Below are 12820 nucleotides of genomic sequence, written 5' to 3'. Positions count from 1 at the left end.
AGAATGTTCCTTAGAAGTGAGGAAGGCAAGACTTCGGCTCCCTTACTTTGGATACGTCATCAGGAGAGACCAATCCCTAGAAAAGGGCATCACGGTTGGTAAAGTGAGTGCAAAAGAGGGAAACTCTCAATGAGATGGATTGGCACAATAGCTGCAATGATGAACTCAAACATACCAGTGATCATGGAGATGGCACAGGACCAGGCGACATTTTGTTCTTTTATACATAAGGTTGCCATGAGTCACGGCCAACTCAACGGCAACTAACAACAACCGTCTTGTTACATCCAATTATTAGTATTAATCAACGAGTTTGGGAGGCTTTCCAGAGTCTGTAGGGCCTGCGCCAGTTACGAGAGAGAGACAGAGAGAGAGAGAAAGAGAGAGAAAGAGATGGGGGAGGGGATTGACGAAATGACACTGAAAGTCCTTGAGAATGTATTGGCATTACAAAGGCTTTTAGAAACCAATCACTAATTCAATATGATTAATTATCTTAAAGTAGCCTGAGTTTCCTGAGCAGCATCAGAGTCACTTCAAACGAAGTAAATAAACCACAGCTAATGTACTGACGTTTCAAAGAGAAAAGACAACTGCTAAAGATATCCATCCAATTTCCAGCACTTACTACAGTCATTAGAAACAAGGAATGCTACATCGATCTTAAGTGGCCCAAACAGTATTTTCTTTATTCAAACCTATTTAACCAAAGGGAACTTTAAGATTTTTGCCTGAGATGGAGAGAAACACGTGCACCCGCACCCACCCACACCCACACCCCCCCCCACACCCCCCTCCACACACGAAGACTTTAGGTGAGAAGCTGTTGTTTCTCAACCCTAGGATAGCTCACCTAAGAGGAATAACTAGCTTTCTATTAAAGCAAGTCAATTTCTGCCGCTAGTCACCACTGGATGAGCTCTACAGCCTCGTGACTCAAAGTTGGTCTGGGCTCAGCAATGTCAACATAATCTGGAAGCTTCTTAGAAAAGCAGAATCAGAATCTGTATTCTAACAAGAACCCCAGGGGATTCCTGGGCCCATTAATGTTTGAGAAGCACTGTCTGAATCAACATAAATTGTTATTCAAACCTGTGACAGAAAAGAGAGCTAGTTAAGAAAAGGAGAAATTGCTACCAGATTAAATCACCGTTCTCTAAACATGTATTGGTGTTGATAAGCTTGGTCCTGTCCTCTTATCCAGCCTTAAAGTAAAAATTTGATAGACCCTGTGGACACGTGGCCCAAAATATGAGCGCAAAGGCAGAGCCTGGGTTTCTTAAATGATATCTAAAATTCCAACTAGAGGCAGACATCAAAGGAAAAACCTTCATCTAATTCTCACACCGAAAGCATTTTTGTGGCTAAGGTTACCAGCCCCACAGAGCTTGCCAAGGTGGTACAAAAAATCTAAGGACCAAGATGCGTTTGATCTTAGAGGTACAGCGCTGAGCAAAATTCAGCTAGAGCAAAGACTCAGCTTCAGCCAGCCCAGGGTAGACGCGATCCAGGGAGACTGAGATAAAACATCTGGGTCAGGTTTGGCAGCCACAGTGCAGAACGTTCTCAGGAAAAAGGCTGTACAAAAATATCCACAGCCATAGCATAATTGGATAAAATTTCTTTTGAGTCTTCTTTATTTGTTTGATACTGAGTAGACAAGTTCCATTTGTCTATTGAGGGAGACAGGTAGATAGCTAGTTGACTCTGACTCATGGCAACCTTATGTAGAGCAGAACAAAATGCTGCCTGGTCCTGCTTCATCCTCATGATCACTGCCATGTTCAAGTCCATCGCTGTGGCTATTGTGCCAATCTATCTCACTGAGGGTCTTCCTTGCCTCTTAACGATGGTTCAAAGCAAGCAAGTCTGAGAATGTACTGTTGTGATCCATAAGGTTTTTATTAGTTAATTTTCAGAAGTAGATCACCAGGCCTTTTTCCAGGTCTATCTCAGACTGCAAGCTCTGCTGAAACCTGTCCACCATGGGTGACCCTGCTGGCATTTGAAACACTGGTGGCATAGCTCCCAGCATCACAGCAACATGCAAGCCACCACAGTATGACAAACTGACAGGTGAGTGGTAGTCTATTGGGAGAAGTTTTGATTAAATGTTCTGTGAGTAGAAAAGTATAGTTTTCTCCACGTTACTGAGTGTGCTTCCTGTGAACGTTTAGCTGCTTATCCTGAGGCTTTATCTGGAATTGGCAGGAAGAGACTCATCCCAAGGAATGAAGTTGTGCAGGCATCGGCTGAGGCTGCAGAAATAATGGGCTAAAAATAGACAAAGGGTTCATATCTTTAGTTCATCAAATAACCCCGTGGGCTTACCAACTTGAAAATACTCACATGAGACCATTTTGCTCTGAAAAACTCAGCCCAAATCACTATTTAGTAAATACATTAACAAAACATTTAGTTCTTCTTACTTTGAATTTTTCGTGAGAGAAAAAGGGGGTGTATTTTAAAACCGAGAAAAAAAATTTTTTTTTTTTTTTGCCAAAACAAATCCACATTTTCTTCTTTGGAAAATACTGACCACCTTCATGGGGAGAATCCTGTAATTATAAGTGACACTTTGCTTATCTTATCACGGTTCATCTTAGAAAAAGGGTTTAAATGAAATGGACTATATCGTCAACTCTGACTCATGGAGACCCCACATGTGTCAGAGTAGAACTGTGCTCCATAGGGTTTTTAATGGATGGCTTTTTGGAAGTAGATCACCAGGCCATTCTTCCAAGGTGCCTCTGGGTGGACTCAGACCTCCAACCTTTTGGTCAGCAGCTGAGCACATTAACCTTTAGCACCACCCAGGGACTCCATCAGAGTCAGTAGTTCTTTTTTTTCTGCTCAGCCTAGTATCCGGTTTTGCTGGGTTGGTGGAGGGAGATAGGGCTGAGAAATGTGAACCTAACCCTCATTCTACTGAAGAAACAATCTTGTGCTTTAAAACACACAAACAAAAACCACTTGGAAGCAATTCCTCAAAACCTGCCTAGAATCCTTGCAGTGCATTTGAAGAGCAAAGAGGCGATAGTGTTAGTATATTTGCAGAAAATATGAGTGAAAGGTTGATAAATAATTTACAACACTTTCATAGCAAGGAACACATTCCTCTGAGCATTGGGACTGGGGAGGGGGGACTGCTATTTGCAGAGCCAGTTAACAATTCACAAGATGTGATAGACAGCCTCTAGGATAGGACTCAATGATCCCAGTCTCCTGACATCACTGCTGTCGAGTCGATCAATTATGATTCATAGTGACCCTACAGGATAGAGCAGAACTGCCCCATAGGGTTTCCAAGGCTATAAGTCTTTACAGAAGCAGACTGCCACATGGTTCTCCTGAGGAGCGGCTGGTGGGTTCAAACAACCGACCGTTTGGTTAGCAGCCAAGCGCTTTAACCACTGTGCCACCAGGGCTCCCTAGTCTCCTGATATCCTATGTAATCCCTTCCCCCAGAGTGATGGCTGGAGTGACTCCCTTCTGATGAACAGAACAAGGCACAAGTGATGGTGTCTGACTGGAGACATAAAAGGCAGTGCAGTCTCTCTCTGTCTCTCTCTTTCACTGCTATCATTCACTGTGGGAGAAGCCAGCTGCCAGGCTGTGAGCAGCCCAACTGAGAAGCCCACATGACAAGGAACTGAGGCTTCCAGCTGATAGCCACATGAGTAAAGTTGGAAGCAGACCCTCTAGCCTCAGGCATGCCTCAAATGACTGTAGTCCTGACTTGCAAGACGACACCAGTAGGCCTGGTGATCTACTTCTGAAAATCAGTCAGTGAAAACACTGTGGGTCACAATGGCCCAATCCCCAGCCTATTATGGGGATGGTGCAGTGTCGGGAGACAGCCCCAGCAATGAAAGACCCTCACTGTGCATCCTGGCAGATAATCCAAAGAACTGACACATAGCCCTTTCCAGATTCATGCGTTTATTCAGGGAAACTTACACCGGCAAGCAGCTGCTTTCTCCAGTGGTGGCCAGCTGGAGTATTTTCCGCAACCACTTAGCAAGGGACCCAAGCTTATATACCATTCCAGTTGGGACCAAGGTTCATTGTTTTCTCCCACATCCTTGGGCAGTCAGTGTTCCCAGGGACTTCACGTCCACGCCCAGATGTTTTCCTCCTTGTTGTTAAGGCATTCCTCAGCCTTGGACGCTGGCCTAGTCATGCCACTCCCAGCCTTGTACCTTAGCTCGAGTCCATCCCGAATTCATCCCCAGCATGCTTCAGGGAAGAGCAAAGCTGATTCCATTAGGGAGGGGATGCATATAGCTGAACTGCATTACCCTACAGTCCACCCCTGCATACCCTCCTGATGTCCTTACAATCTTACCGCCCCCTCTTCCACGATAGCCCTCAGACTTGGTATGCAGAGGAGCATTGCAAAACCCGATCACATACTCAGTATAACCAGCAACACAGGAAAAGACATAGTAATAAGAGTCCCAATATCACCCAGAAGTCTGTCCGCCAGGCGGATGGAAGGGATTGCAGCCAGCTGCAGACAGGGTCAGCGGCGTCATGTTTGCCAGCAATGATGTGTTGCTGCAAGTCCTGCAGAGCCAAAGACACATTTTTAGAGGCATCAGGGCTATACATGTAACATTCAGTTTTTATTATGGCACAGGTGCTACCCTGGGTGGCAGTCAGGATGTCAAGGACCATCCTAGTCTGAAGGATGACCTTCCATATTTGTTGAGTCTCCACATTCAGAAGGGTGATAGCCCACCTGGTGTTGTTAAGTGCAGCTGTGGTGTGTCTGGCTAGCACCTCTACCTGCCACTCCACATTTATAGTGGTGGCCTGGGGCGAGAACAGGGACAAGGGGCAAAACCACCATGATGTGCACTGGTATCTTTGCTGGGCTGTTACAGTTTGCCAGTTGCTGGGAACACTGGGGAGGGTGGTGTAAATATTAGTTATGGCCACCCACGCAAGCCACATGTCCAAAGCCACCCCTTGGGCGATGCGTATGCCCCTGCCCATAGGCTTTGCTTTTGCTTCCCTAACCAACTATTGGCAACAACTAACAGGGTTCTAGCACACTGTTGTGAGGGGTCCAACCCATCACTCTGAAAGGACAAGAGGTATTAGTCCCATTCCGACACACCCAGCAAAAGGGAACTTGGCCCTTTATAAGGACTTGCTTCCACTTGCAGGGCATTACACACTGTGCATGACTGTTTCTCCAACATGCTGTACCTCTCTTTTGTTCCTCGCCACAACTGGGACCAAAATCCCAGTGGCACTCTCTTCTTGCTTTGCCATTGCCAGAAGCCCTACGCATACCCCTGGGGTAACAAGCTATATCCACTTCGCACAGTTGACCTTGTATTAACACTCCTAAAGCCTGTATTTGTTTCACAGTGACCTTCGCCTGCTGGAAGGCCTCCTCTTCTTTTGTCTCTCAGTCTCACACTACTCCTTTCTTCGTACTCAATGTGTCTTTCTTTCTTCTCTTATGGGCTCTGTCTTCTTCTCACACCCTCACTTTCTAGAACTCTCCCCAGTTTCACCTGTTTCTCTCTCACTCATTCTCTTCCCCTCTAGTCCCCCGTATCACTTTCTCATCCAATCTTTTTGTTTCTCTCTTTTTCAGTCTCACTTCTTTTTTCACTAACCTATATAGGGGCCATAGGATTTGGGCTAAATGGGGTGTAAAGGGGTGCTAGTACCCCAGAAGCCCAACAATTGCCTGTAGTTGCTTCACAGTTTCTGGGCATGGGTGGGCTTGGACTTTATCTATCACCGCTTCAGGCATCACTTGCGTCTTACCTGACCAGATAACACCCAAGTACTTGATCAAACTAGGCCCCTGCGTTTTTCCCTTGTTCACTGCACATCCCCGCGACTGGAGGTGTGTGACTACCTCACCAGTTGCAGTCTGGAGAGAAGCAAATGAGTCAGAGGTCAGCATGACATCATCAACATAGTGGAATATGGCCACCTCAGCAGGGGGAATCCACCATTTGAGGTCAGTGGCAACCATGCCATGGCATATGGTGGGGCTATGCAGGTACCCTTGTGGGAGCACAGTGAAAGTCCACTGCCTCACCTCCCAACTGAAGACAAACTGGTCCTGGCTGTCTGGGTGTAGAGGAATGCTAAAGAAAGCATTAGCCAAGTCAAGCACAAAGTGGTAAGTGCTCAATGCCTCCCCCATTTGCCCCATCTGTGTGATGTTGGGTACAGCTGCAAACAAGGGGAATTGCCTTATTCAATTCCCAGTAGTCTACCGTCATTCTCCAGGAGCTGTCCGGCTTGTGCATTGGCCAGACAGGACTATTGAAGGGGCTCTTAGCCAGTCCCAGAATCCCCACTGGGTGTAGCTCCGCACAGCCTCAGTGATTTCTTGGTGTCCACCAGGGAGACAGTACCGCTTAAGGGGCATGACCTGAGCTGGGGAGTGCAACTGCACAGGGGACCATTTAGCATTACCTTGTAGTACAGTTTTTATGGCTCTCACTTGCAGGTGGAACTCACTGGACGTCTGCAGCTCCAGCCCCAACAAGATATCTCTGCCCAGAATGTATTCCGGTATCAGGGCTATGTGTACTTGGTAGGCCTTTGGGGGTAGCCTTCCAATCTGCAGCACTAGTTTGATTTGGTGCACCCTGACAGCCCCACCCCCATACCCATCAATAGCTGTTAGTGGGGGTCCAGTATATGATCATTTCAACGTGTGGCCTCTGGTCCCTGTCACCCGACGGAGGGCTTCCTGTACCTGCGGTGTACCTTGGCCACACCCCTAGTCGAGTGGCGGGGGACACTCCCACCTCTAGGCGGAGGGGGAACCTTAGGCTTGGCCTCCTCTTGTGGGCTCCAGTTAGTGCCTTTGTGGAACCCAGATCTTTTGTCAGGAACAATTCTACGCCAAAGAAACACATTTTATAGAATGGACAGTTTGAGCAAATGTACAGCACAAGTAAGAAATGCCCTTGCAGGGAACTGCTGCATTGAGACCCCAGACTGCTTGTCTAAGATGCATGGTCCAGGCTGGGGTTGTCTTGTCCCCTCCCATCAGCCATTTAAACCTACCCATTGAAGTGCTCAATTGCCCCTGTGTCTTGGGGTGATAAAGAGTATGAAGAGTTCGTTCAAGATCCAGTGGAAGCCTCTGTGTAGGATAAAAGGACCTGATATGATTTACCTGGTGAGAACGCCCTGGCCTGTTGGCTCGCGAATCTGTCCCTGCACAGGTTTTGGCCTTGGCCAGGGTCTCATAGGTGGGTCAGCTTTACTGTGCTAGACACCGTTTTCTGATGACAGTGGCAGCCCATGCGTGTAGGCCCAGTCTCGGATGGTGTGTGAATCTCCATGGATGGTCCTCCCTTAAATCCGGGAGGTGGTCGATTGCACATCTCTTTGCTCTGCAGCAGACAAGGCTTCAGCGTCTGCAGTCAGCTGGTGAGACCGGTCTGCTCGTTGACTGTTTTCCACTCTCAGCATGAGGGATTTTCTGTAGTCCGAGGGTTGTCAGTGGCCAGATTGAATGGCCAGGCTGTTAGCTATAGCCCACGTCACAGTTTCCTCGTGCCCCTCTAAAAGCGGCCCTAACTGCAGCAATTCCCCTCAGGACTTGGAGGCAAGATTACAAAGGTGTGCATTAACACATCAACTTCATCAGTACATACAATAAGGATTTGTAGGGGCCCCAAGGGACTTATCCGCAGTCAGGCTGGGGCAAGTGTCTCAATGATAGTGACCTCAGACCCAAAGTATACCACATTGGACTTTAATTGTAACACAGGGCCTTTGCTCCTTGTTGGTGACAGAGAAAATAGGCTTAATCCTCAACCTTAATTATTTCTGAAAGACCTGGGAAAAGTTGGCAGAGCCCTCACTCATTTGTGGGGCCACGCCTCCACCACACCAAGTGCAAGCATGGGTCCAGCCCAGTTGCCTGGTAACCTGGAGGTGGGCCCCCCTTTTAGTTTTCCCCTTACCATTGCAGCTGCAGCTAGGTTGCTGTTCAGTTATCTTGGCCGGGCAGCTTTCAGAGAATACTGAGGTCTCTTCAAGGTTGCTCAACATCTGCTATCTTGAAGGGCTTTTTCCCTGCTGTTTTAACTCTTGCTTTGCACTGGGTGTTACGGTGTGTTCTCAGTGCCAGGAACCTGTTTATCCCCTCCAACTAGCTCCAGTCCCATGCTCTGCCAATTGAGCTAGATTGGCTTCACCGGCCACCCCGGGATTTCCCCCGGAGATGCCTCTTGCTTCCGCAAATGGGGCGCTAACGTTTCAGTGGAGGAGGAATATGCTGCCCGCAAATCCTCCAGCTGCAGCTCTGCTTCCAGCTGCCTAATTAGGGGCCTAGCGGCTGGCTCCGCATCGGACGCCCTCTCAATGCTGCCGGTAGAAGCCACCCCACACAAGCCGCCTCAGCACGGCAATATGCCTTTTGCTTTGGGGCCTCCCATGAATATCACCATGCCCACAACAGTGGCCACGCAACTCCCACAACCAAAACACGAATATCCTTCTTTTCTTTCTCAACATGCAAAGACTCTAGGAGCTGCAACAATCCCTGTGGCGTTTTCGGGACGTCCCGGTACTCATGCACAGGTCCCCAGGCATAAACAGCCTGGGCTAGTGGTCCCAGGGCATGCGTCCCTGGCCATCCTGGGATTTCCCCCAGCGGAGCCCACTTTTCCCCACCCATCTGGGAAGGCCTGGTGTGCTCCTCGGAATCCTACTGACTACGCCACTTGTCGGGGGACAGCCCCAGCAAGGAAAGACCCTCATTGTGCATCCTGGCAGATAATCCAAAGAACTGACACATAGCCCTTTCCAGATTCATACGTTCAGGGAAACTTACACAGGCAAGCAGCTGCTTTCTCCAGTGGCAGCCGGCTGGAGTATTTTCCGGGCATGCAGCTGCTTTCTCCAGCGGTGGCCAGCTGGAGTATTTTCCGCAACCACCTAGCAAGGGACCTAAGCTTATATACCATTCCAGCTGGGACCAAGGTTCATTGTTTTCTCCCACATCCTTGGGCAGTCAGTGTTCCCAGGGACTTCACGTCCAGGCCCAGATGTTTTCCTTCTTGTTGCTAAGGCATTTTTCGGCCTGGGCTGCTGGCCCAGTCATGCCACTCCCGGCCTCGTACCTTAGCCTGAGTTCATCCCGAATTCATCCCCAGCGTGCTTTGGGGAAGAGCAAAGCTGATTCCATTAGGGAGAGGATGCATATAGCTGAATAGCATTACCCTACATGCAGGAATGGGCAGTGCTTCATTCCATTGTGTATGGGGTCACCATGAGTTGGGGACTGCCTCGACCGGAGCCAACAACAAGGCACAATAACATTCATGCAGCCCGTTCTTGTAAATTCGGGGAGGTTCCACTCTCTGTCCTTAGGCATGCCAACAAGTACCTTAAAAGAAAAGTTTCATTCCAAAATGAATACAACAGAATTCTGATGATGGGACCAGCCAACCCTACAGTTAAGTCTGGCAACCAAGTCCTCCATGACGTGGAGTACACAAGACCAACGAGGCTTTAGACCCAGGGCATTGTGCCAAAGACGTTAGGCTGCCAAGTTTGCTGGATTCTTGTACCCAGGGACAGATTGCCCAATAAGCAAGGTAAGCACATGCTTACAGTATCAACAAAACAGGGGCACCAGTTGTCCAAAGCAAAGACCCATAGATGCCAAGCAGACATGACACAAGGAAAAGCAAGCACCACAGTGGAAGAGAACTAACAGGGCACTAAATGAAATGATACAAGCTCCAGCATATGAGACAGTGCCAACCGGAAATAAAGTTCATGCAGAGTCACGTGCAAGGTTGTTTAAGCTATGAGGCTCCTGACACTTCAACACCTTTGTTGACATCTGTCTCCTATGGTGCCTCCCCCCCCCACCACCCCGGTGTGATTGAAACTGCTTATGTTGGTGGACTCTTGGGAGTATATGATTTCTTTCTAATAAACAAGAGGTAGGAGAGGGCTGACAAGTCTAACTCTGGCTACAATTTTTCATTGTGGGAGATCAACAGGATTTTACATTGATTGTTGAAATAACTAAGTTCACTGACTCGTTTTCTTTGTCATAGAATACGTGGAATATTCTCTTTGTAGAAAGTGTAGTATATAGTAAAAATCTGAGTACCCCACATCCACTAAAAATTTTATAATCCAGTTCATCTCTTTCTGCTAAAATGGCATATGCCACTTTTGCATTTAATCGCTAACATAAAAAACAACCAACCAACCCAGTGCTGGTGAGTCAGTTCCGACTCATAGCAACCCTGTAGGACAGAGCAGAACTGCCCCATAGAGTTTCCAAGGAGTGCCTGGCAGATTTGAACTGCTGACCCTTTGGTTAGCAGCCGTAGCACTTAACCACTACGCCACCAGGGTTTCCTAATCACTAACATAGTTGCATTTAAAAAGAAGTTACATCATGGATAGCTAAGACACACACACGTATATGTATATGGTTTTTTTTTATATAGATATATAGCTCACACATCCCACTCGAATGGGTAAGTAAGCAGAGGAGGGGGCACCATAAATTACCAATGCTTAGGGCCCTTACATGCCTTAATCTGGCCCTGTTTATACATTTATACCTCATTTGTGCAAAGGTGGTTGGGCCAGTAAAATTTCCCAAAAAAAAAAACACCATCTAATTGACTCCAACTCATGGCAACCCCACGTGTGTTAGGGTAGAACTGTGCTCCATAGGATTTTCAATCGCTGATTTTTCAGAAGTAGATTTCCAGGCCTTTCTTCTGAGGCACCTCCGGATGGACTTGGACCTCCAACCTTTTTGTTGGCAGTCAGGCCATATTTATATATATCAAACACAAGTCATTTCACCAATGAAAAATTATTTCTACCATGTTTATCAACAAACCTTCTGGATATAAATTTAGATAACAATAGTTGTAATGTTAAACAACCACATCTGGAATATTGATTCCTGATTATGTCTTTTAAATGCTAAGTAACCACCTCTAGGGTTTAAAGTTCACTTACACACTTACCTCACTCTGTTTATGCCATATAGACAAATACGTGGGTATGGATGGTCCAACCTCTCCTTTTTGGGTGCAAGCTGCTCCAGGAGCCACCATTCTCTTTCACTGCTCTAGAGACAGGCTCTGTCCCTCCAGTGGGCAAGGTCTACACTGGTCCAAGGGATGCTGGGCAAGTGGATCAGTCTAATTCTGGGGCTCAGCATTGGGAAGCCCACTTGTTGGCAGGCATAAGTCATTCTCCACTATCGGTTGTATCAGGGGGAAAAAAGGTAACAGCCAGGTTTCTCACTGCCAACTCTTTTGTCTTGTTTTGCAGATGATTCCGATCTTAAGTGGAGAAGAGCTCTCTATAGGCCCTTTCACGCACGAACTGCAAGATGGCCCCTCTGAGAAGCCTTCTGTGATCCCTCCTGGAAGACATCTGCATGTCTGCTAACTCTTGCCTGTTGACCTTCTCACACCCAAACCCCACTGGAAAGCAAGGCCCTGACTTCACCTCTTAGCATCCCCAGCCTCTACACACAACCTGCAGGGTCAGATTATCCAGTAAGCAAGGTTAGTAAGTAAACACAAGTAAGCCTGTGCATTCTTTGCTTACTGTAAGCCCGTTCCTGCCTTGCTTAATGGTTAATCCGCCCCTGAGCTTGTACATGGTTGGTGCTCAGTGCACATTTCTTTAATGAATGAGTCATTGTTAGCAGGACTTGCTCTTTGAGGGGCTTATCGAGAGGGTTGGTAAACAGCTTCTTGAAGTAACAGAGATAACTAACCTCAGATGAGTCAAGCAAACACAAAGAATTTTCCAGAAACAATGTCTCTTACAACTTTAAACTTCGTTGATTTAATAATGTGTTTTTTTTGTTGCTGTATTTGTCTTTTCTTTAATTCATTGAGAGAAGCAACTATGCTCTGTTTTTATAAAACCCGTGGTCACTTCATTTACTGCTGATTCCTTCACAGGCTAATCTCACAAAGTAGTTGATTACCTGTTTTCGGGTCATCTTACGGCCCACTGTCAGTTCCGTTAAAAAAGAAAAAACCCCATGGTAGGTACTGTTTTATAAATTAATGATTATAAATTATTTGAAAGTGGTGGCAATAAAGTCTCATTTTTCAACACCACCATATATATGTAAGTAGCTGATAATAAATATAATACTTTGATTAGAGTGACTTCTAAAACCATTGGCTCAAATTTTTGGCTTATCTGTGAATTGCATTTATTTGTGCTGTTCCTCGTGCTTAGCCAAAGCAGAAATTTCACTTTTAAGATAGTAAGGTTCGGGAATCAGAAGTTACAGGAGCTATATTCCAATTCTAAAAGAATTGGTGCAAATGAGTTGTGTGACTTTGAGTAAAGCTTTCCATTTCTCTGCGCCTTGGTCTCAGTTTTCTCATCTGTAAAAAGTAGCTATTAGCATTTGAATGCAACCATTTATTTAAATATACACCTGGACAGGATAGGGTGAGCTAAGTGAGGCACTCATCTCAGGTACAAAACTTGAGGGGATGCCAAAAAAAATTCAGTGCTCAAAAAGAATAATATTTTAATTTGATATTTTTAAAAAATCAAAATTAAGGCAAAAAATCCACCAGGAACAAAAGATCAATATCTTAAATAAAGACAAAATCACTGTTCTTGATTTTTCCTTTTGCCTTGGGCTCCAGTATGGCTCAGCATGGAACTATTACTGAGCCTGACTTTAATTTTTGGAAAGACAGGCCAATAAACCGAGATTAGGACAGTGTAGAAAGTGCTGGAATAGAGCCAAGCAATGGAAGCCAAGGGGTCAGATGAGACCATGTATATAAAAATCACA

This window comes from Loxodonta africana, chromosome X (genome assembly GCF_030014295.1).
Source record: "Loxodonta africana isolate mLoxAfr1 chromosome X, mLoxAfr1.hap2, whole genome shotgun sequence".
Taxonomy (NCBI): Eukaryota; Metazoa; Chordata; class Mammalia; order Proboscidea; family Elephantidae; genus Loxodonta; species Loxodonta africana.
This window is presented reverse-complemented; position numbering follows the sequence as displayed.